Below are 22701 nucleotides of genomic sequence, written 5' to 3' on the forward strand. Positions count from 1 at the left end.
TTTTAATCCTTGTGAATCATTAGTGCAATAAAGAAGCATCTCGATGTTGGCCTTGAAGCACTYGAATTAAATCTCCCCTTTCTTATCAGTCCCCAGTGATCACCATATTCTCAACCTTTGGAAGATAAGCAGCAGCATCTATATACCAAATGGTTTTGAGATTTTCTTAGGCCAGTTAACATGCAATTATTAGAAGAGAACTGAGGCAAGAACATATATGTGAAGTAGACTGTGATTCTGAATTTTCCATACACTGAACACCACTGAGAACTCTCCGTTGTATAGCACTACTATGTCWCCTGATTGAGTCAGCACCTGGATCAAAAGGAAGTCACTTTCTACATATACGAAAGAGCAAGAACCGTCAGAAACACTTCAGAAAGTCAGCATTCCACCTAAGCAGTATATATAAATCTCAAGTTATGAGAGATAAATATCATTTGAAGACTGCCCAACTGGCAAAAAAAAAAGAAAAACAAAAAACAAAAAAAAACCCTCATTGCCTTAAAAAAAAACTTAAGAGAACTAATTGCTTCTTYCTCCTCGCAATGTTCTAACCACCTTTGATCATTAGTGCACTGATCATCACACTGCCTTGGGAAAYGCTAAATGAACCATCACCATTTTGAGAAAAGTGAGGCAGATGGGGGTATTGCATGCAGTCATCTGCTGAAAGCACTCACTGCAGGGTAAAACAGTATCATGCAGTGGGTCCCYTCTGTTCAGATTCAGATTAGGATTTCTTACCTAATAGTAGCTGGAATACTTGAGTTCAGGCAACCAAGTAAAATATCTTCTAGGCTAGACACAAAGCTGGTGCCGGTGAAGCAGCAAGGTGCTGATACCAGCTCAGTGCAGACCAGGTACACAAATAGCCAGCATCTCCAGAGCAAAACCAAAGCACATGTTCAAGCCTGCAGTGGTTTGTTAACATCTGGGTAAGCAACCTGACAAAAACCTGAGAGATTTGCCCATATAAGCTCTCACTCCCCCAGTAGTTTTTAGCTTCCCCATTAAAGATTAATTACAGATCTACTGACCGCTGTTTTTTCAATCAGTTCTCTAAAAACAGCGCCTCAGCTTTCTTCAAATTGCACTTCAAGCAGAGTCCTCTACAGATCGGTCTACAAACTTTTGTCAGCTTCTGGGTCAGTCAAGAGAGCCAGGAGTCCTGGTGGACAAGTTGACCATGAGCCAGCAAGGAGCCCTCATGTCCAAAAAGGCCAATAGCTACACCAGCATCTGAGAGCTGTGGACTGGAGCAGGGAGCAAGCTATCATCAGGAGCAATTTCATGGCAGATCAAACCAGAACAATATACTGGAAGCTGTTCTGCTCACAAACCAAGCTCCCAGSTAATCTGTAACTAGTACTTCTCTCCAAATCAAAATATTTACTGTTGAAATATGTAAGCAGTCTCAGCAAATATGCAGCAAAATTGCAACAGAAGCGTAAGGCTAGACATTCAGAGAGCTCCAAGAGAGCTGGGTAAGCAAACAGGAAAAGGGGAGAGGAGCTGTTACGCTACAGGCTATGTTAAAATCAGACCCATTTAAACTGGAACAGCAGACTGGTATGTATGAAAAGGATATTATCCATAAACTGCAACACTGATGTCCTTGCCTCAATAGCCTTAAACCAAGGAGTACAAGACAACAAAAAGGGTAAAAACCCAAAGGCTGAACCATGAATCAGAGCTTCAGTAGTAGCAGGAAGGGCAAAAAATTAAAATAGAATAAGAAACTGAAAGGGAAAATAAGTAAGCAAAGAAGGGAAAAGAAGGGAGCAACGAAGGGAAGAGGGACAATTGCAGGTGAAAAGCAGGARGACAATGGAAAAAGAGCAGTCTTGTCAACCCTCATCTTCCTAATAAAAAGGATTCTGGTCTCCAGAAATGTTTTAAGTTCAAAAAAAATTTTTTAAAAAGCTCAAGACTCTTTAAAAATATAAAAATAGTTTTAACCTCATATTATCTATTGAAGATTTTKCCTGTATGCAGAGCCTGAACTCGGGTGCACCTTGTATAGCATCAGCTTGCAATACAAACTCCAGCGGTCATGCATGCAGAATGTAGGAGCAATGGAGAGCATGATGTCTCCAGTTAGTTCCTGTTTGGACCTAAAATGAAGCATTGGAGACTTCAGATAAACTTTGTTGCATAGCACATTTCTAAGGGGGATTAGGAGCTCAGTAAGTAAGTGTTTGTCARTGCTGTGCTCTGGATATATTTTTAAGTTGGAGATGAGGATGAAATCAGATCTTTTTTCTGTGCTGTGCACTGGCACAGYCATCGTTATGTCACTTTTTTCAATGGCAACAACAGGCGAGAGATGCCAAAGAACACCGTATTTAATTTACCTTCAACTCTACTCTTTGAGCACTGCAACTATGTCCGGGTCTGAAGTGAAACGCAAACCACCTAAAATATGGGTTATGCCACTGCAACATAGATTTTTTTCAACATAGATGGACTTTTCAAATCAAGAGCAAAAGTGTCTGAAAGTCAGCTTTAAGCAGGAACAAACACGACCAGATTTCCAAAGCTTTCATTAAACCTACAAGCTGAAAGACAATTGTAACCTTTCTGTCCTGTGTGCATCACAGGACAACGCTGGAACACATYCCTGCTGTTGCTGGAAACCTGAATTCGTCTGCGTGCACAAATCATCCCCCTCTCAGCTCCACCTTCCTTAGAGTACAGAACTGTTTTTTGACTCCATATACCACTGTAGAGGTTGCGCAGATTGAGATAAAAGCGCCGATGATCTCTAAATTCCCTACATCTGAAATCACAGTCTGGAAGTTAGGATATTTACCCTACGGCTCGGCACTATTTCCTTACCAGGCACGTACACCACGCTGTTGTTTTGCTACCTACAATCTTACTAGTATCCACCTGCCCAGGTTTAGGCACAACTGCTTGGACACATAATAAAAAGACATGTAACACACCACAGAGTCATGCAGCGTATTTCCCACCCTTCAAAAATGCCAGCAAAAAGTCACAACAGATTTGGGTCTCAGGCCACCAGTGCATAGTTGCATGAACAGCACAGACACCAATCCCACCATTCCCAGTCCCTGAAGACCAGTTGGAGCCAATTCAGGAAGACAGAAGCAGAGCTGMGGCTGACTGGGAGCAGCGAGGCTGTGGCAGCAACAAGGTCAGCTAACAAAAAATAAGGTCCTACAGAAAAAAWATATATACTTCAGTTTCTCATGCATTAAAAAAGACACCTAGAATTGTCAAAGCTATATTCTCTTCTTCCATAGTCATTTGATAGACTGTATCATAAAACCAGTATTTTTCACAAGGCGCAACAATTCGTTATTGTAGTAACAAAAAATATATATGTAAATAGCAGGATAAGACAATATAAAAATAGAACATCAGTTCTCCCTACTCCCAAAACAAAGCATACTGCTGTAACATTGACATCTGTGAACCCTCTAACCCATATTGCCTGCAGCRGGCTTGGCTCGATCCCAACACTTCCAGTTAACTGACTTCCTCAACCGTTTTCCTTCTTTTTTTTTTTCCAGCTAGGTCAGCAGCCTTCAGAAGTGCCTTCCTTTCCAAAGCACCAAAGTCAGCAACACTTCACGCAAAGCTACATCTCTGCTCAGTAACATGTCCACAAACAGGACGTTGTTTAATGCAGTTTCCTGTTTTCATAAACCACAGATAACCATTGTAATTAACCATCTACCTGTTTATAATGAAAATAATAATTAAAAACTAAAATTTTGAAATACAGTTATCCAGTATCGTCAATGTAATTATATGTTCTCATTAAGACTTGAGCATTCAGTACCAGGCAATCCCATCTTTGGGGGGGTTTTTAATCAATTTTTCAACATTGTAAAATTTGAGATCCATCTTTGGGGTTATCATCAGCTTTTCAGCATTGTATAACAATAATATTTTCAATTAGGATTGAATTAGAAAATCAAAAGCAGAGTAAATTAGGATGTATGAATCTTTACCACTGCAGAGTCCTGCACCTAGGGATGAATAACCATGTGTACCAGTACGAGCTGGGGGCTGACCTGCTGGAAAGCAGCTCAGCAGAGAAGGACCTGGGAGTCCTGGTGGACAAGTTGACCATRAGCCAGCAAYGTGCCCTTGTGACCAAGAAGGCCAATGGTCTCCTGGGCTGCATTAGGAAGRSTGTTGCCAGCAGGTCAAGGGAGGTGATCCTGCCCCTCTMCTCAGCCCTGSKGAGGCCTCATCTCGAGTACTGCSTCCAGTTCTGGGCTCCCCAGTACAAGAGAGACACAGAGCTACTAGAGAGTGAAGGACTACCAAGATGATTAAGGGATTGGAGCATCTCTCATATGAGGAAAGGTTGAGACAGCTGGGCCTGTTCAGCCTGGAGAGGAGAAGACCAAAGGAGGATCTTACCAGTGCGTATAAATATCTGACAGAAGGGTGTACAGAGGATGGCAGCGTAGACAAGAGGCAATGGGCACAAATTGAAACATTAGAAGTTCCATCTGAACATAAAAATAAATAAATAAATAAATAAACACCCTTATTTGTGAGGATAACAGAGCACAGAACAGGTTGCCCAGAGAGGTTATGGAGTCTCCATCCTTGGAGACATTCAAAAGCCATCTGAATACAATCTTGGGCAACATGCTTAAGCAGGGCAGTTGGACTAGATGATCTCCAGAGGTCCCTTCCAACCTCAACCATTCTGTGAGAAGCACTTTTACTGAGTATGGTAAAAGGTCTCTGTTTTGGAATATGGAAACTGAACTTTCAAAACTAACACTAGAGAAATGCACTATTTTAAGAAATATTAGGATTTTCACAGGCTCATAAAAGCCAGGATGCCCATATTAGAAACACGTTCACACAAAGTACTGAACATCTTATTCCACCCTGTAGAAAGGCCTTTGCTCTTGGAGGAAAGTTCTGAATACCTCCCAGCTTGATGTCCTTCCTCAATCACAAATCTAGAACACCGTTAATATCAGCAGAAGGAAAGCATGAATGGAACCAAGCTGATTAGATTGCCCATCACTGGGGAATATTTTTGGTCAGTCCTTCATCATGCTGGAAAGTTGAGACTGTTTAGGACCAGTATGCATTTGTAGRAATTTAAAAACCAATGTTTTTCCTTCTCAGTTATTCTTGGCTACCTTTTGGTTACTGAGGTGTTGTCAGCCTCCCAACCAAATCAGTGTCAATCCATCCGCAGATGATAGGTAGTGGAAATCTTTCTCCCTAAGTTTCCAGGGAACGCCCTTGTCCGACAGATCACAGGTTTGCTGCATTCCCTGGGGCCCGGGGGAAGCACAGGAGCAGAGGGACGGCAGAAAGGGCAGTCACAGCTAGTAGAGCACAGAAGGGTGATGCAATGAAAGCCCAAGCTGGGTAAGTACAGCGTGGAGTTTGCACAGCTTTGAGAGGTCTGAAACAGTAGCACCAAGCTAATGGAAGCAAATCCTGCTCAGATCTCTCTCCGGGGAGCAAAAAGAGCCCTTCCCAGTCTATTCCCTGAGCAYAGGCTAAAGTGCAGTCTAATCTGTCAGGGCCTTCTGGGCAGTTTGCCAGAGAGATACTCATTACGAAGTACAGCAAATGGACTTTTATCAGAAAACATATTTTAATTTTATTCTTTACTTATGTTCACACAGCCAGCTGCCCTAAATAAGAAATAAGGTTAAAAAAAAACCCTCACATGGAGCTCTGTGCTGCCAGGAAATTCTGAAGTGCATTTCGCCCCATAAGGCACMGGGCTCCCACGGCCCAGACGCTGAGGCCACCTCACCAGCACGCGGCCAAACCTGTTGCAGGTGCGCACTAAGCAGGRGAGAAGGGCTGAGGAGAGGCTACGGATTTCACTGCTTCTTAGAAGTACCTGAACCGGTAGGCCGTACCCCTATTAGATTCAACGAAGTTTCAAAACAAGCTACATCATCTCATCTTCTCCAGTGGTCCCAATGAGAAGCTGAACAAGATCTTCTACATAAAAAGAAAGCAAACCAAAAAAAAAAAAAAAGGTGTCACAGAATTATTATCCACTCCTGTAATCCATATCTCCTACATTAGTATTCTTCTCTCCCTCATTGCCCTTCAGTCACTAGAAAGGTGCTTTTATCAGTGAGCCCCAGAAAAGCACCAAGGGTTTGGGGGGAATTTGCTGACTTTGCAAAGTTTGATGAAGACTTCAGCGCTGTGAAATTTTTCCAATCTCAACATTCAAACTTCTATTCCCAGCTTCAAAGAACAGCCACACTGATACTYCGTGTCCCTCAGTCCCCGTCAGTACCACTACCCATATCAGGTAGCCTTGGGCAGATTCGTGTCGAGTTAAGTAACAATGAACAATTTGTTTACTCAGGTCAAAACAAGCCCTACAGAGAATCTGTTTAGCTCAACATTTTCTCATCACTGCTCCTTGCTGCCCCTTCCGCAACYGCTAGCCCACCTCATCGGCTCCAGCTAATTTCCATCTCCAGTTCTTCTTTGCTCAGCAACAACTAGAAATGTAGCTGATCTCTGGAGACCTCAGCCTGGGCTCTGCCACCTCTCAGCTTCACTAGCTCAAAGTAAATGGCTGAGATAAAACAACATTTGGGGCAGGAGGGGAAAGGGAAGAGGAATATTCTCTGGGGGGGGTCATCTCTCCCCAGACATATTTCACCATCACTCAAAGTTCTTTTTTGAAAATTGCCGATTTAATCGGGGCTCCTGTCCTCCTTCCTTTCTGTCTGCGGTGGTTTACCTCCCCTTTTAAAGAGGAGCAAAGTCCCATGGGAAGCATCATACATCTGATCAGAAGTTATCCTCCCTTTCCATAGCAATGCATATGCTTTACTGGTTATGGACACGATTTTCAAATATTTCAAGTTGTTCTATTTTTCTTCCAACATTGTATACAAGGTGATTGCTAGGGTGCCCAAGTCACATTCAAGGGGGGAGAGAAGAGGAGCACCAAACACCTCACTGACTGTTTCTGAGAGASGGAGGTGAGCAAGACTTATAGTTAATTACATATTCATAAAGAATATATGTAATTATGTTATCTAATTATATATATACTCCTTATGCATATGTRATTAACTATAATTATAGCTTATATAATAATTATATACATCAATATATTAACATGTATTARTAACTACATATTCTATATAATTATATATGTATATAATAATTAGATATACTCTTTATGACACATGTTCTCTCCTTTGYAGTAACTAGACTGAATCCCTTTCTCTCCCTTGTCCTCTGCTCCTCCCATACCCTAGTATGCGTCAAAAACTTGTACRAAACGTGTACAAGGCTCCACAGCAGCATGAGAGGATTGTGTGGCACCTAGTGAGATATACAGGTCCACARGCCATATAATTTGCTGTATCACATGCAAGGGAATGGCCAGAGGGAATGGCCTGTTGGAAACATAGGTAATTTTTTTTTTTTAAGTGGAAGAGAAGWTGTTTTTTCTATTTTGAGAATGCTGCAGGATTGGGGATTTATTAAAATTATGTGAACRGAGCTTCCTGTGAAAACACACACCTCACTTGGCAAAGTCATGCCGAATAAAGAAAGCAGTAACTGCAGGGAACGGTAACTATGCAGACTGCTGTGGGACGGGGAACACGGCAGGACGCAGCCGGGGAATGGCCACAGTAATAGCGCTGCTGAAGCGGGAAAAAGCAGCATGAGGAAGCCCTGCTGGATCTCGCACTCATCTATGGGGAAGAATCAATCTTCAAACTAAAAATAAAACGTTTGGGTGATAGCAAGCACACAATGATAAAGTGGATGATCCTTAAGAAAAACGAGAAAAAAGAAATAAGAAAATTACATTCAAGACAAGGTAAACTCAAATAAACTTGCCTGTTATGAGCTCTTACTGTGAATTAAGGAATAAAGAGAATTAAGCTGGCAGTTCYTCAAAGAAATTATACTTAAAACATGAGCACAATTATCCTAAATCAGGAAAGATGATGTGTAGCAATAAACTAGTTTAGGTAAATCATGAGATTTTCATTAACCTCWGATAAAAAAGAAGGAAGTCTGCAGAAAACAGAAACTAGGTCTTATTATTAAAGATGAGCATAGAAGAACAGCAGGACTGTCTAGGGACAAAGTCGAGAAGGGCAAGACAAAGTGAGAYGTAACTAGCAAGAGGCACTAAAGGTAACAGGAATAACTCAACAAGCAAAAGTCAGACTTTTAGGGAAAAAAGAAAATTTCTCAGCAGCTGGCACAAAGAATCCAAAATATTTAACGTCTTCATATAGGAGTCCTCACTAGAAACATCAGCAGCAGGCAGGTAGCTAACACAACCAATGCCARCAAGAGAAAGGGTAAGATTACACCCAGCACAGTTTCTCAAGTATTTCTAAGAAAAATATTTTAAAAGAAAATTAATGAAATAAAAGCAGAGACTCACAGATGGCTGGAATTTTTACTCATTACTCCAATAAGAAGTACAGGTTATGAAAACTTTTTTTTCCTCCAGATCTGATGGGCTTTAAGCTTTTTGCCTAGGAAATTTCAGAAACCGGAAGAAYAGATCTGAAGTTGTAATGGTCATTTTGGAGAATTCACAGAAAATAGGTCAGGATCTGGCAGAGGGAAAATCTACTGCGTCTCTAACAAGGGGAGTAAAAATGGGGGGTTGGAAAGTACAAATCTGTCRACTTTGATTACCAGAAAACTACTAGAATAAATCATACCATCTGTAAACCCCCTTGAAGGTACTAAAGCAGATGAATAGCAGGCAACAAATCATACCAAACCAATCTCATTTCCTTCCACAAAGACCAACAGACCTTGTGGGCAGGGAAGAAGTAATAGATGTCAGAGCCTGACTTCAGTAAAGCCCTCTGACGTTACCTAATGTGACAGTCTCGTAAGCAAGCTGCAGAAGCAGAGATTAAACGAAACTGCTAAGGAATGGTTGCAGAAGTCATCAGACACTATTCCAAAGGGTTAGTTATCAGCAGGTCCTTGTCAAAAGGGAAAGATGCACTGAACTGGATATTTCATGGATAACTATACCAATTACAACTTCATTCAGAGATTTCACTAATTTGGACAATGTAATAAGAAGATATGGTTGCTAAATTTGCACATGACAATGCTAGGGAGACTTGCAAGTATCCTGCATGGCAAAGAATTTGAAATAAAAATCTTGGAGGACCAAGCTGGAAAAAAATAACAAACTGAATAGGAATTTATGGAAAGGATTTTGTAAGAATTCCCAGCTCAGTTAATCTGGGACAGAAAATGGCCAGGTGTAACAGTTCTTAGTAAGACGACAGGAGATAYAATAGATAGCAAGTAGAAGACAAGTCAATATAATTCTGTCATGAAAAAGACATCAGAAAAGGATGTGCAAACACAATTATTTCACGTGCCTTTCAGGGTACACATCTTGCATTTTACTTGGCACCATTAAAGCCCCAGCTGGGATARCATCCACTTTAAGGCACTGTGCTTTAACAGAAGTAGGGACTGATTGCTTCCCTTTGGACTCCRCAGCCAGAATGATCACAGAATAATCTAGAAAACAACCTGGGAAAATATTTGATGCAGTTTAGTTTATAGAAAATTGTTAATTAYGTACCTCATCCCTCCAGGCCTCCAGTATCTTAAAAGCTCTGGCAAAGAGGAAAGGAATGGTCTTCTTCACACCAAGTGGGTAGGATAAGCAGTAACAGGCTTAGATGGAAGCAAGGTCGTGGTTAGAGATAAGAAAAATCATCATAGGACATCGGGAGGGTAACGAGCCTAAGGAGGCTGTGGAGTTTGCAGAATAGGAGGTTTAGTTTCTTGTTGCAGTTGTTTTGAGTTTTTTTTTTTTTTTTCTTTTTCTTAACAGTTAATTAAACACTTGTCAGAAATCACAAATAGGAGTAGGGGAAGGAACAAGATCTCTAAAGCTTCCTCCTCCCCTCCTAACCCTGTGCTTGTCGTTGTCCCTTAAACGTTGTGCTRAAAGGGTGCCAGCTTAAACCCCAACCTCTCAGCAGCTGCTGGTTTTTGTTGTAATACCTGTGCTCAAAAGCAATTTTAAAACCTCAATATCTACWAATTTTAAGAGGAAAAACAACTTGCACATCAAAGGAAAGAAGTCAGTGGTCCTTACAGTCAGATCTGTGAGAAAGTATTTTCCGACCTTAACCGTGACAGTCAGTTTAGCCCAGGCAAACACAACTCAAAGACACGAGACGCTTCCCATCCCCAGCCTCCCTGCACCCTGCCCTGCACCTCTGCTCTATCTGCAGCCCGTGGCTAACGCTTCCTGCAAAGAYGGAGACAGAAATCTGAGAAGCCAAWTTGATTCAAAGACTGGGGGCAGGAAAACACCGTCCCTACCACTTTCCTGGCTCCTGACGCTGGAGAGTCAATTAAACCTAGTACTCCGTACAGAGCAACAAGCGAATTTAATATTTTATTTCCAATTTGAATTGCTCCCCTTACTCCCATTACCCAACCTCACTCTCTGCTACTGGTACAGAATTAATGGATTCCTACTGGAAAAACATTATGCTTTTCTAGAAAACAGTTCATCACTAGCAAATATTTACTGCTAGCCCTCRTCGAAGGTCTAAGTACATCAACAGCAACACACCTCATAGACCCCTTCAAGAGATTTTGCCAAAGCAGACCTAGCTAATCTGAAGGGTAACTTCCTTTGCAATAAAAATAGCTAATTTGGAGGATTAATATAGTATACTATGCTTGCTTGCTTTTTATTACATAGAAGAGTTCCCCGTTAGGATCGTTTCCCAGTTTCAAAAAGCCCAGAAGTTTAAGAGCTATGCTCTAGCCTCACAGGCTCCTCTTCCAGATTAAAACCAGCTAAGTGCTCTTCTTTCTATAGGCTCACAGCAGGACATCTCAGAGCACAAGACTGCAGGGACAGGCCAGAAGTTTTGCCATGCATTGCCTCCACGCCAGCCACCGTCTAGATACTATTCCTAAGGGTTAATTATCAACCATTCCTTGTCAAAAGGAAAAAGAGCATTTGAACAGGATCTTCCATGGATAACTGTACTAATTCCAGCTTTATTCRCTGCTTTCACTAACAATTTGGACACTGGAACAAAAAATGTGCATATTAAATTTGGATATGACCATGCTAGGGAGACAAAGCTATGGATCCTTCCCCTCAATTCTTTAGAGCAAAGAGCCACTGCAAAGATAAACACAAAACTTCCTCCCAGGTAAAGGCTGCTTCTAACCATAGCTGGGGAATCTCAGTGATGCAGTAGCTCATCCCCAGAGAAAAACTTTGAATTTTCCCGTAATAAACTACCACTTTTTGTTCTTTAATGGACAAGCATGCGTTCAATACAATCATCTTGAAAGATGGACATGAAAAGATAAAAAATAATCAGAAAACCCTATGGCTCCCAAAACAGTAGATCACCCTCTGTTGACCACAAGAACAGACTCCCTTCTCCTCAAAACTGTGCTTTTATGRTACTAGCAACCTCCAAAACAAATGTCTGTAATGGGAGCAGAGCCCTGCAAAGCTGCACAGCTGGGAACATCTGGCCAGCTCTAGACAGCCTCCAGTTCCCTTTCACCGGCAAAAATCAGTGCTCTTGCTGACTGCACGCGGGCAGAAAGCACCTTCCTGAGAACCAATTCCTTGGCAGGGCAGGGAGAGGCTTTGAATTATATTTTTTTGGAAGGGAAGGGTGCTGGTTTGAACTAGAGGCTTTAAACGCGCAGCCCTTTAAAAGGCACCGCAGTTGTTGGCGGTTTGTAATTCACGCGACGCACCGGCTTGTTGTACCAGTATATCAAGCTAGCACGAGAAACCGGCTAATTAAACAGAGAGCAGCGACTGTTTCCACAAGCTCCGCCACAATGCAGAGCTCAGCCCTAATTCCTGAAGTGCCGTCGCTCAAAACACACGTTACTACGCTSTTGCCAGGGAAGGGCCGGAGGGCGCAGCCACCAAATGAAGTTATCCTGACATGTCAATCGAATTTTCATTGGGAAACTCATCTCATTTCTCGAGTGAAAAAAAAATTTTTTTTTTTAATCAAGCAGAAAGAAAAGCCCCAGATTAGTGCACCTGGAGCCGAACACATAGTTGTGTTTGAGGGACTGGGGGACACCGAGCCCTGGGATGTGTTTAAGGAAGCTACCGTCTCCCTTGCACCCTCCTAAATTCATTTTGGGGTGAAAGCAGGGACTGGAAGCTTTGTGTACTAATTAGTACCACAGGTGAGTGATTGCTTTACTGCATTTTTAATTCTAAACTACACTAGCAGAGCCGACGCTTCAGCTAGAAGGGCGTCCCACCTCCCCTGCCCTTTCGGCTGCACACAGGGACAACGGGAGTGCAAACTACACGAACCCCGCTTGGCGCCAGGGCCCTGTTAGGGAGCCAAAAATTACCGCTAGTAAGGGCAGAAGCTCCCTCCTGCCTCTTTCACCTACTGCAAAAAGACACAAAATAAAGTATTAGTTGCTCACCGAAGGCTCCTAAGCAGTAAAAAGAATGAAATCAGCCTATCGTAGGCACTTACTATTTCCTCCCGAGACAACCTGACACAGCTGAGCCGCTGCTGGTCAGCTACACGCCACCCTGTGCGTGCCCTCCGCMGCCGTACAGCAGGAGACTCAGCCCTTAGCTTCCGTCCACTTCCCCTTTCCCACCGGTAAGCTGAAAACAACATTTTTTGCCTGCTTTTCAAGTGTTCTGACACCTTCAAGAARCAAAGAAAATCTTCGCAAAGTGCTTTTTCTTGTTGATGAAGAGCCAGGACTGTAGGACAACYAAGCGTTGCTTTTTAACAACTCTTTTTAACCACATATCATATGGGAATTTAAGAAGGAACATCAACAGCAGTTCTGTAATATCCAAAAGGAAAAAAAAAAGTCTATAAATACTGTCTGCAAAAACGAGCTTGCTTTCTCTGGTTTACAGTTTCAAGTCTTTCATGAGAACAACCAGCTCTTGCAAATACGCTGTGTTCAAGTTCCATAGGAAACAGCTGCAAACTGAATTAGAGGAAATTAGCCTTTTCTTTCTGCRCTCTTCCGGAACCACTGCTTCGCAGAAAATGGAAGATAGCCAGTTTTATTTCTTAATAGCTAAGTCATTCTTGACTGATGATACATTAAGTCTCAAGTACAAAAATCCCTGGATGTGGATGAATCAACCTATGTCCCCAGGTAATTCAGCGTGTATGTTCCAAAGTCACTATGGTGTGTAGCAGCAGCAAAAAAAACAAACAAAAAAAAGAGTCCAGACATCTATTCCAAAAACAGAGCTAATGAGAAGGCAAAGAATTCACAAGCTGTTCAATCTTATAGGAAGCAGACTTCTAATACACTTACAGTCGTTACAGTGCATGCCCTTCTAGGTTCTGTTCTCATTTCAAGCTCAGAGAACAGTGCTTCCAGTTCTGTCATTATCTGTCATATTAACTACAGCTTTTTATTGGCTATTAATGGTATTGAGAGAATATGGTGTTGATGTAAAGATCATCTAAGGACCATGTCACCACTGTCATCTCAGCACCGAGTGCTGTTTTTAAACTGTTTGGGCTCTCAGCTCCAACTGTTTGGGGTCTTCATGCCTACTGCTTCAGTTCCTAGTACGATCTATGCGGTTTTTTGGTATTGTTCCTTCACCTAGCAAATTCTCCTTCTCCTTCCTATATGCTTAACTACCTCACCAAAAATAACCTTTTTCTTAGTCTTTACAGAACCTTTGAATTTCCTTACGAAGTTCACTGGAAGGGCCTTCTGGAGGTCACCCAGTCCAACACTCAAAGCAGGATTATTGCCAGCACTAGTTCTAATCAGGTTAGTCATGGCTTTGTCTAGTTGAGTCTTGAAAACCTTCAAGGACAGATTTCACAACCTCTCGGAGGAACTTGCTTTCATGCTGCACTAACCTCCTAGTGAAGCTTTTCCTCAGGTCTAATCTGAACCTCCCAAATGTGACTTATGGCTATTGCCCCTTGTTTTGCCATCTGCCACTACCAAGAAAAGTTTGGCTCCATCCTCATAATTCATCTTCAACTAGTTGTTGGCCGTTATTAGATTCTCCCTTAACTTCTCTTTGCCAGACTAAACAAGTCCAGCTCCCTCTGCCTCTCAAGGCAGATCATCTGATCCTGACCCCTTTGGAGGYTCTTCTGAAGACTCTCCAATTTCTCAGCATCCTTCTGGAACTGAAGYGCCCAAAACTAAATACAACATTGCAGGAGCATCCTCACCAGTATTAAAAGGATAATCTTTTACCTTAATCTGCTGGCCATGTTCTCCTAATGTAGCCTCATAAGCAGTCTGCCTTACGTTGTGAACATACCACTAGCTCATATGCAACATATGCCACTATAATCTCCAGGCTCTTTCCAGTGAGACTCCTCTCCTATCCAGCCAATATCAATGCATGGGGTTAATCTGCATCAGGTGCAAAACCTTGCACTTCTTGTTAAACTGCACAAGATTTCTGTCATCCAGGTTTCAAGTTTATCAAGGTCTATTTGAATTCAACATATTAGCTCCCTTCCCCTTATAGAACCACACACAAATTTGCTGAAGGAACATTGTCTCATTATCAGGGTCATCATAAAGATATCGAGCATCAGCCCCAGCATTAACCTGCAGAGTACTCCACTTCTTTCTTCCTTTCAAATGGACATTGAGCAAYTGATTCAAATCCAGTTATCAACCCAGTTCTAACATCATTTTTCACATAACATGTATTTCCTCCAGTCCAAATGAAAATGCTGTGGGAGACTGTGTCTGAAACTTGTACTGAGATCAAGGTGTACCCATCACTCTGCCTTACATGATTAAATGGCTTGTTACATGGATGAGGGCAATCAGATTGCCCAAGCAATACTTTCACACATCACCTTTGTAGCCTGTCCTTACTTGCATTTCTTGAGTGCTTCTTTCCGTCTTTCTAGTCTCTTAAAATATCCTGCTTACCTAATCAAGCCATTTGCAAAAATTCCCAGTCTTCCTGCACAAGGAATTGTTTGTTCCTGAGCACCTAGAATGTTTTCTAAAACAATAAAAATAAGAATCCTCAGCTTCTCAGGGGATTCTGTCTAGCAGTTCCCCAAACAAGGTGAAGTCTGCTCTCCAGAAGCCCAATCTTCTAACTCTGCTTTCACTCCCAGACTTCTTCCGGCAGCAAGTCCAGGACTGAATCAACCTGTGTGCAGCAAAGCATCTGTGCTCCATTTGCCACTCGTTCTTTCCTGGTTATAAGCACCATTATCCACCAACCACAGTTGGCCTCTGCAGCATCACTACAGTCTACAAACTTCCCAGTTTGCTTCTATTACAGTATATTGCATTGCCCCCTCAGCAGACATTTAATGCTTTTTGTCTCCTGAGTAAAAAGGTCTGTGATCTAATGAGTCTCATCACTTCTGATAGTTCTTGATGGAAAACTTCTCCCACTTCATCCTCATAAGTTAGATGTTCGGCAGCAGACCCGCACTAGAGGATCACCAACCTTACTTTCAGTGTCCCAGTTTCATTTGTTATGGTGTAACTCTGTGTTTACTCCAGGTAACCTTGGTCTCCAGCTGTGGGAATGCATGTGATAGYTCACCAGGCTAAACAAAACAACATGGATCAAGTTCTGTTTCTCCTTTCCCCATTCCCTTCCCGTCTACTGACCTTTTAATCTAGGCTTGAARCTATTTCAGAAAGCATTTCTTTATAAACCATTCTAATGCRCAATGYAAAGAGTCTGTCAGTACCTGTGCARGGAATTCAGACACGGCTGGAGCACTAAGCAACGGAGACTGTCCCAGTGGGACTGCTTCTTAGAGCAGGTAACAAATACATTCATGAAACTCACGTATCACTGAATTCATATATGCTGGCTTCAGAAGGAGTATTACCTTCATAATCAATGAACTTACAGACTACCCCTCAGCACAGCATCTGCTCCCCAGGCAGGAGGTACCAGCCCAGGAACGAGGAATGAAAGCTTGAACCAATGCCTGCCACTCATCTGAGCAAGTCTTGTGATTTTCAGAAGGTATGAGACAATGTTTGTGAGTACATGTACACGTCACATTTAGCAAAATGTAGTACTGAAAAACTAAGATGTCATGCAGATGTGTAAAGTGCAGTGCAAGTCTTGTGCAAGCGCACCTCTGTGTTTCAGCTTGCTCAGGATTCCCCACGAGYGCTGTTTGTTCTGCTTCATGTAAACAGGATTTAACAGAGCTTTTCTTCCATAGAAACRCAGAGAAGTTGCACAAACCCTAACACAGGCTACTTAGAGATTTCAGCATGCACCGGCATACCCTGAAGAATTTACATCTGGACTCAGTTCCACAGAAGTTGCTTCTTCCTTCCTGAGTGCAGATGCTTCCTTGCTCGTTTTTCAGTGGTGCCCACCTCTCCATTTCATTAGACACCACAAGTTCARCAGAACTTATCCATCTAAACTTGGTTCCTATTTCTGTGGTCTATGACAGGTGACCTATTCCTTGAACGCCCAACTAACCGCACCCTCACTTTGATTCTAACACTACTTTTTTTAATCGAGCCTCCTAAAATATTCTACAGCCACGCAGGAGGGTTTTGAAGAGTTTTTTGTTTGTTTGTCTTAAAAAGGTTATTCACTGACCAAGAAATTCACTAATTGAAGCTTGAGCCTGGGAACTATCTGGTAATCCTGATAAAATTCAGTATTTCCAGAGCATATAGGCTTGTCAGGTCCTGGGATTCGAAACATTAGGCTTTCTCTCCAAAATGCTGGTTTGGGGCTGGTAACATAGCATAACAAAAATAACAAGCTGCCACAGCTCTGGCACTGTAACTAGATATTCAAATTCAGCCAAGCCTTGACTTTAGATAGCTCATCAGATAACCTGGTATCACAATGCCAGCAGGGATATTATGCAAAGATATCTTCCCGAATTTCAGAACATTACAGGTGTGTGTTAAATAGCAACATTGAAAACCATATTCTGAGGCATCAATGTCTTGCTTTTTGAAACATATGAAGCTAGAATAATTTGCGGGAAAAAAGCTTCAAATGGAAAAAGGACAATAACTAATCATTAGGGAAGAAGCAGAGGAGCATATATCTTGCCCAGTAGATTTTTTGTTCGGTTTCTTATGTGATTATAAAAACCTACTTCTTCTCCCTAAACAGGCCCCAAATAAGCAAACTTCATAGAAAGGCAAACAACACCAAAATCAAAACCTTTTTTTTCCAGGAAAAAAAATATTTTGGGGGCGATGAAGTATGTCTTTCTGTCATCTTCAAATATGGGTCTGACATGCACTGCCCAAAAAGCACTGCACAAACTCTAAACGCAAAAAATCCAAGACATGCCAAGACAATTCCACCCACAGAAGAGAACATGAACAACAAAAAAAAGGAAGCATCAACCATGATGTTGAAACTATATGAAAATTAATGATGTTAATCATTTACTAAAATTATCTATTAGATTAAAAGAAACAAAAAAAAAAAAAAAAAAAAAAANAAAAAAAAAAAAGAATTTGTATGGGAACACCATGGCTCAGTAAAGGTTCAGAAGAACTTCACACCCCAAACCTGCCAGTTTTAACGTGAAGTCAGGCAACCACAATAATAAATTGAATCTTAAGCTTCTTCCTCAATAATCTGGTAAACCCTTTTAACAGGATTAAATGAAAGAGATGCTATGATTTTTTTTGGGGGGGGGGGGAGAGAAGTAGCACTATTTTAAAAATATTTAAAAACCCAAACTTAAAATATTAAAAAAACAGAACTTAAAGGTGCAGAAGGCACAGACTAGCACTTTATTTTGTAGTAGTACTGCTTATTTTAGTAGTGAATATGAACACTACATTCATGTATGATTCATGACCTGCATCTGTTTATGGACTATGTATTTAGATTTTGCAATTTGAATGCTTTAGTTTGGAAGAAGGCCTTTCAAATATTTGTCTCTATTTTATGCTTGCAAGTTCCTTAAATGCTGTTGTTGTCGAGGGGATCGTACATGGCCCCAGATGCATATAACTCATTGCACTTTAGAGCTTCTTAAGAGATTCCKCTTTCCTATTCAGAGAGGCCCTCCATTAATTACATTCTCCATTTTGAAGGATCTTTAAAATGAGATACAGTGATTCTAATCTAAAATTAGTTCATTATGTGAAACCAAAAGGGCAATGCATAGAGTGGAATTAATGTCACAGAACAGAGGCTGGAAATGAAAATTTTATTTGTCTGTGCCGGACAAGCATCAGCACTGATGGACCAAAATTCTTTTACAAAGCTTCTGGTGGATTCCATGGAACTTCAGCTCTTGCAAAATGAGTGTTTTTAGCAGGTTCCACTGGTACGCAGAATCTTGTTAAGCACAGACTGACTCACAGAACCCACAAAATGGCTTTCAAAAGATTCACTAGCAATACAACACRAATTCAGTCTGAACTTCAGCCAAGAACATCTCCCAGCATCTTCACGTGTTAAGCATTTGATGATGCATAAATTCAATAAATTAATTTCTCCRTTATATTTCAATGTATGTACATTTGAGATGGACACATGCCACCACTGCCAAACTATTGTAAAGAAAAAATTCAACTTAGAAAAAGAGATTAGATCAACGTTTGAATCAGGCATACCTCAAGGCCTATTCAGCTCTTACCAAGCCAAACTTTCAGGAAGAGTGAGTGGCCAYAATTTCTTAGTCATCAATCAGGCTATTACAGTTTATACAAATTGAGGATCTTACAATGATACACTGAATTTGAAGGGTTTAAAATAAATAAATAGATAGATAGATAGATAAATATATAAAAGCATGAGTGTCAGGAAAACACCTGAGCAAGAGAGGAAGAAAGAAACTGTTAGCCCACTACAGCAGTTTTATTAATGTGTAATTAAATCAATCACTCCTATGGAGAAAAGCTAATATAATGAATTTGCCCTTTTTATATTAAAAAAACTGGAAGTATGTAYGAGTAACTCTGAAAACTGTACCCAYAGGTGCCTAAGCTTCTCCTACATGTTGCATATCACGTGCCAGTTTCAAAATCTTTAATCTRATCACTGAACACAATCCAACTTTTAAAGCTCAGATGTCATAGTGAACTGATGGGAAATTGCCTGCCAATTACAAACACCAGAGAAAATATAGTACAGTTACATCTCTAGGTTAAAAATAGGATCATACTCTGACAAATATTTAGTGGCTTTGTCACCCTGAAATACCAAGCAGCCAGACTGTCCAAATTAATGGAAAATGCATATATACAGCCAAGACACTACAGAAGTAACAAAATRGAAAACACATTTAACAGAACAGAAGCATCTATGATTTCAACATAGATGACCAAGATCAAATTAAAATTTTACTTCTTTACAATCCCAATTATAAAGGAATTTGGAAGAAACCAAACAAACACCACCAGACACAGACACAAATCAATTTTCATCACACTAAAAMTATCTGTAAATTAAGACTGAACAGTCTCTCACACCATCATAATAGCTCACTCTCAGTGATATCAAGGGAAAATAAATAAATAAATWAAATTAAATAAACCCCCAAGCAAGGTCTTGTGCTGCTGACCAGAAGGGTCTGTCACCCTGTCCGACCCACACCTTCACTGACGCAGTCAGTGCTTCGTCCTGAAAAAGGTCAGAAAGGGAACAAATTCGGGGGAGGGGGGGAGGGAACACTTGAAATATTGGAAGAAAAAGTATTAGAACGAGGAAACAAACAAAATAAACATTACTTGCAGAAGCTAAAGTAAGAAAAATTATGTATCTCCTAAATAAGAGGAAAGCAGCAGGCTTCAAAATTGGCTCCCAAACAATCATTTATCAGCAGTCAAACTTAATAAACAAGCACTGCACCAGATGGACCACAGCCCAAGCAAAGGTGGATGGAAAAAGAAAACACAGGCAAATTAACAGGTGAAAAGGAACCTCTGACACCAAGAAACTTCCCTGGAGTCCCAAGTCTGGAAAACACTGGTTTGGTGTTTTAGAAGATGGCTTCTGGTTCCACAGCTTTGTGGAGAGCCCATTAATGCCGTAATATCAGACCCCTTCAGGACGTGGTTCATCATTTCCTGCTGTTATTCCTCCTCATAACCTTCTGTTATTGTATTATACTATACAATATATCATATTTGGCTTCTCTGCTGCACCTCAATGACAGTGCAACACTTCATAATGTCATGCCATTTGCAGCAATTTACAGTAATATAACACATACCTGTCACATAACTAAGATGAAACTGTAGAGTGCTACAGTCCTTTCACAGCTGTTTTTTCATTCTGAATATTCACGTACCTGTGCAATTCTCTCTCTCTCTCTCTGGTGCAACTTTATTGTCCAACCTTTGCTACAAAACTTGCACCAAAATTCTCTGGTCTCTTCTTTCAAAGAGTAGTTAAAAAAACAAAAAAGAATAGCCTGTTTCCAAACTAAACGCTGCATAATGACCTCTGACAAAAAAATAAGCAGTTATCACAATGACTAAGGACTTTACAACCASGTATTGCTGGAGCCTGATCCAGTGAACTCAGAAAAGTATCCGTAACTAAGGAAGAAATTGAAAGTGGTCTACCAGAAGAGGATTTTATTTATTTATTGAAGATAAAGCCTTTGATGTTGCAGCGGGAAATGACACAGCATTTTAAGGATCACAAATGGCTGTGAAAATTATGCACTAATTATAACKGCAGAAGCAAAACCACAAAATAATGTGCTTTCCACTAAAATACAGTACCAGTACCAAAGTCCCAGCTCCAGACAGAGTTTGTGTAAAATTACCCCTCAGTTTCTGCTTTTGGCTCCTCCCATGGAGATTCCTGATGATTATTCCCAGAGCCCCCAGTGTGCCGGGAGCACCGCCGGGGCGGCCAGCACGGCCGGCACCGCTGCCAACCTCGGGCAGCCACGCGCTGGCAGAGCTGGTAYGATCAGCTGCGCTGTAACAGAACCAATACGTTTTGAAATGCTTACTTCAGATGACTCTAGCTAAACCTGGAGAGCTATTACTATTAAAAGACTAACACAAAGCTCCTTTCATAGCTCTGAGATATTTTTGCTTAAGAGAAATACTTCTCATGATTATTTCTTCCAGCGTTATCTATCTAAAACGCTGACGGYTCAGTTAATATCCTTTTTGAAAAGGAGCATAATTGACTAGCTGTCTCCAAATAATATTTAAATTGCCTTCTAGCTCTGAATTCCACAAAAGAGGCTTAGTTATGTAATAAGGATTTGATTTCTCCCAGTTGACATGACAATGAAATAGACTGCAGTGGGAAAACAACTTGGTAGCCTTATAATTCATTTATTATTCAAATTTAATGATGAATTAAATCCCTGTTGATGGCCTTACTTTAAAAAAAAAAAGTCACTTATCTTCATAATTACCACACCTCGAACTATCTCTTCGGTAGACCAGTTTTATAAAAAGCATGTTGCAAATACTTTTTGCTAAAACTACAAACTCCAGTAGCATACAGTATTTTATTAAYGAAGAGAAATGATTCCAGCTTTAATAAAGCATCTGGAATCTGAAGGAATGGTCCAAGGCTTCTGTGAGACACTCGACTTGTAATTAAAAACAAAGTGCTGGAAAAGCCTGTACTCAAATTAGCAAACTGAATTAAAGTATGATACCAACCAAGCTTACTCCAATACAAGTGTTAAGAGGTTATGGTTACTCTCTTTCCACCAAAAAAGCAGACRCTAATAAAAGTCAGTGTACCAAAATCCCTTTATAAAACCCTTCACAATTAAAATCATGTTTACACTTATAACTCTAAAGCACAGAAGGGCTATTTTTCCGTCACACACACACAACTAAAGCCCTCTCTCAGCAGCAGATTTGTATCAGTGATGACAGAGGTTCACAAAAAAACATCATTGTACCCATTTAACCCTTGGATAGCAGGAAATTATGCCTTGTTACTTCAAAAGAATAGATTAACTGATCATTATCTCATCATATATTTAGAAGAGTTATGTACAATTCTTGATTCACTTAAGAAAAAGGCTGAACTGCCAACTGCCTATGTCAGGTAGGATCACGTGGCAGTGGTCTCCAGCATTACTGAATCAGTAACACTACCGCTTTGGGCTCTCATGCACAGGGTAAGTGACAGATGGCATTTTTTCTTTAAGACACACAGACTTGCATTTAACAGATTTTAAATATTTTCACAACCAGTTCCACCCTCAAACAAGGCACTAATTTAGTGGGAGAGTCCTACTGATTTCAGGAAAACTTGTGTTCTCCTAAGGAATTAAAGGCCCACTCTGCTTTTAGCGTCCAGACAACTACAGAATTTTCAAATGCATAAAGTTTAACTGAGAGTAAAGGTATATGAACTCAGAAGAAAAAAGGAGAAAAAAAACAACTCAGGAGTCGTTATCTAAAAGATCGCATCTTCAAAGAACAAATAATTTTACAACTTAATTCCTGATTTCAGTAGAAGTTGCATAGAAGAGATTAAAGTATCTATTATTTCCAGGCCATTAAAATCGTAATTCTTTGGTCACGTACCAGTCTTCAATCCATGTAAAACTCTGAGAAAAGCAAGCAGCATTCAAAAAACACATTAACTTCACAAAGAAAGCTGTGCATCAAAACTCTGCTTTTAAACTTTTATTTTTTAAAAACAAAAAATCCTCCACTTAAGAAAGGTAGGTTTTTCCCATCTTACATTTCAGAATACAAATCTGAAAAAAGCCCTATGTA

Source organism: Rhea americana, unplaced genomic scaffold (genome assembly GCF_003343005.1).
Source record: "Rhea americana isolate MKP2758 unplaced genomic scaffold, rheAme1 scaffold_18, whole genome shotgun sequence".
Lineage (NCBI taxonomy): Eukaryota > Metazoa > Chordata > Aves > Rheiformes > Rheidae > Rhea > Rhea americana.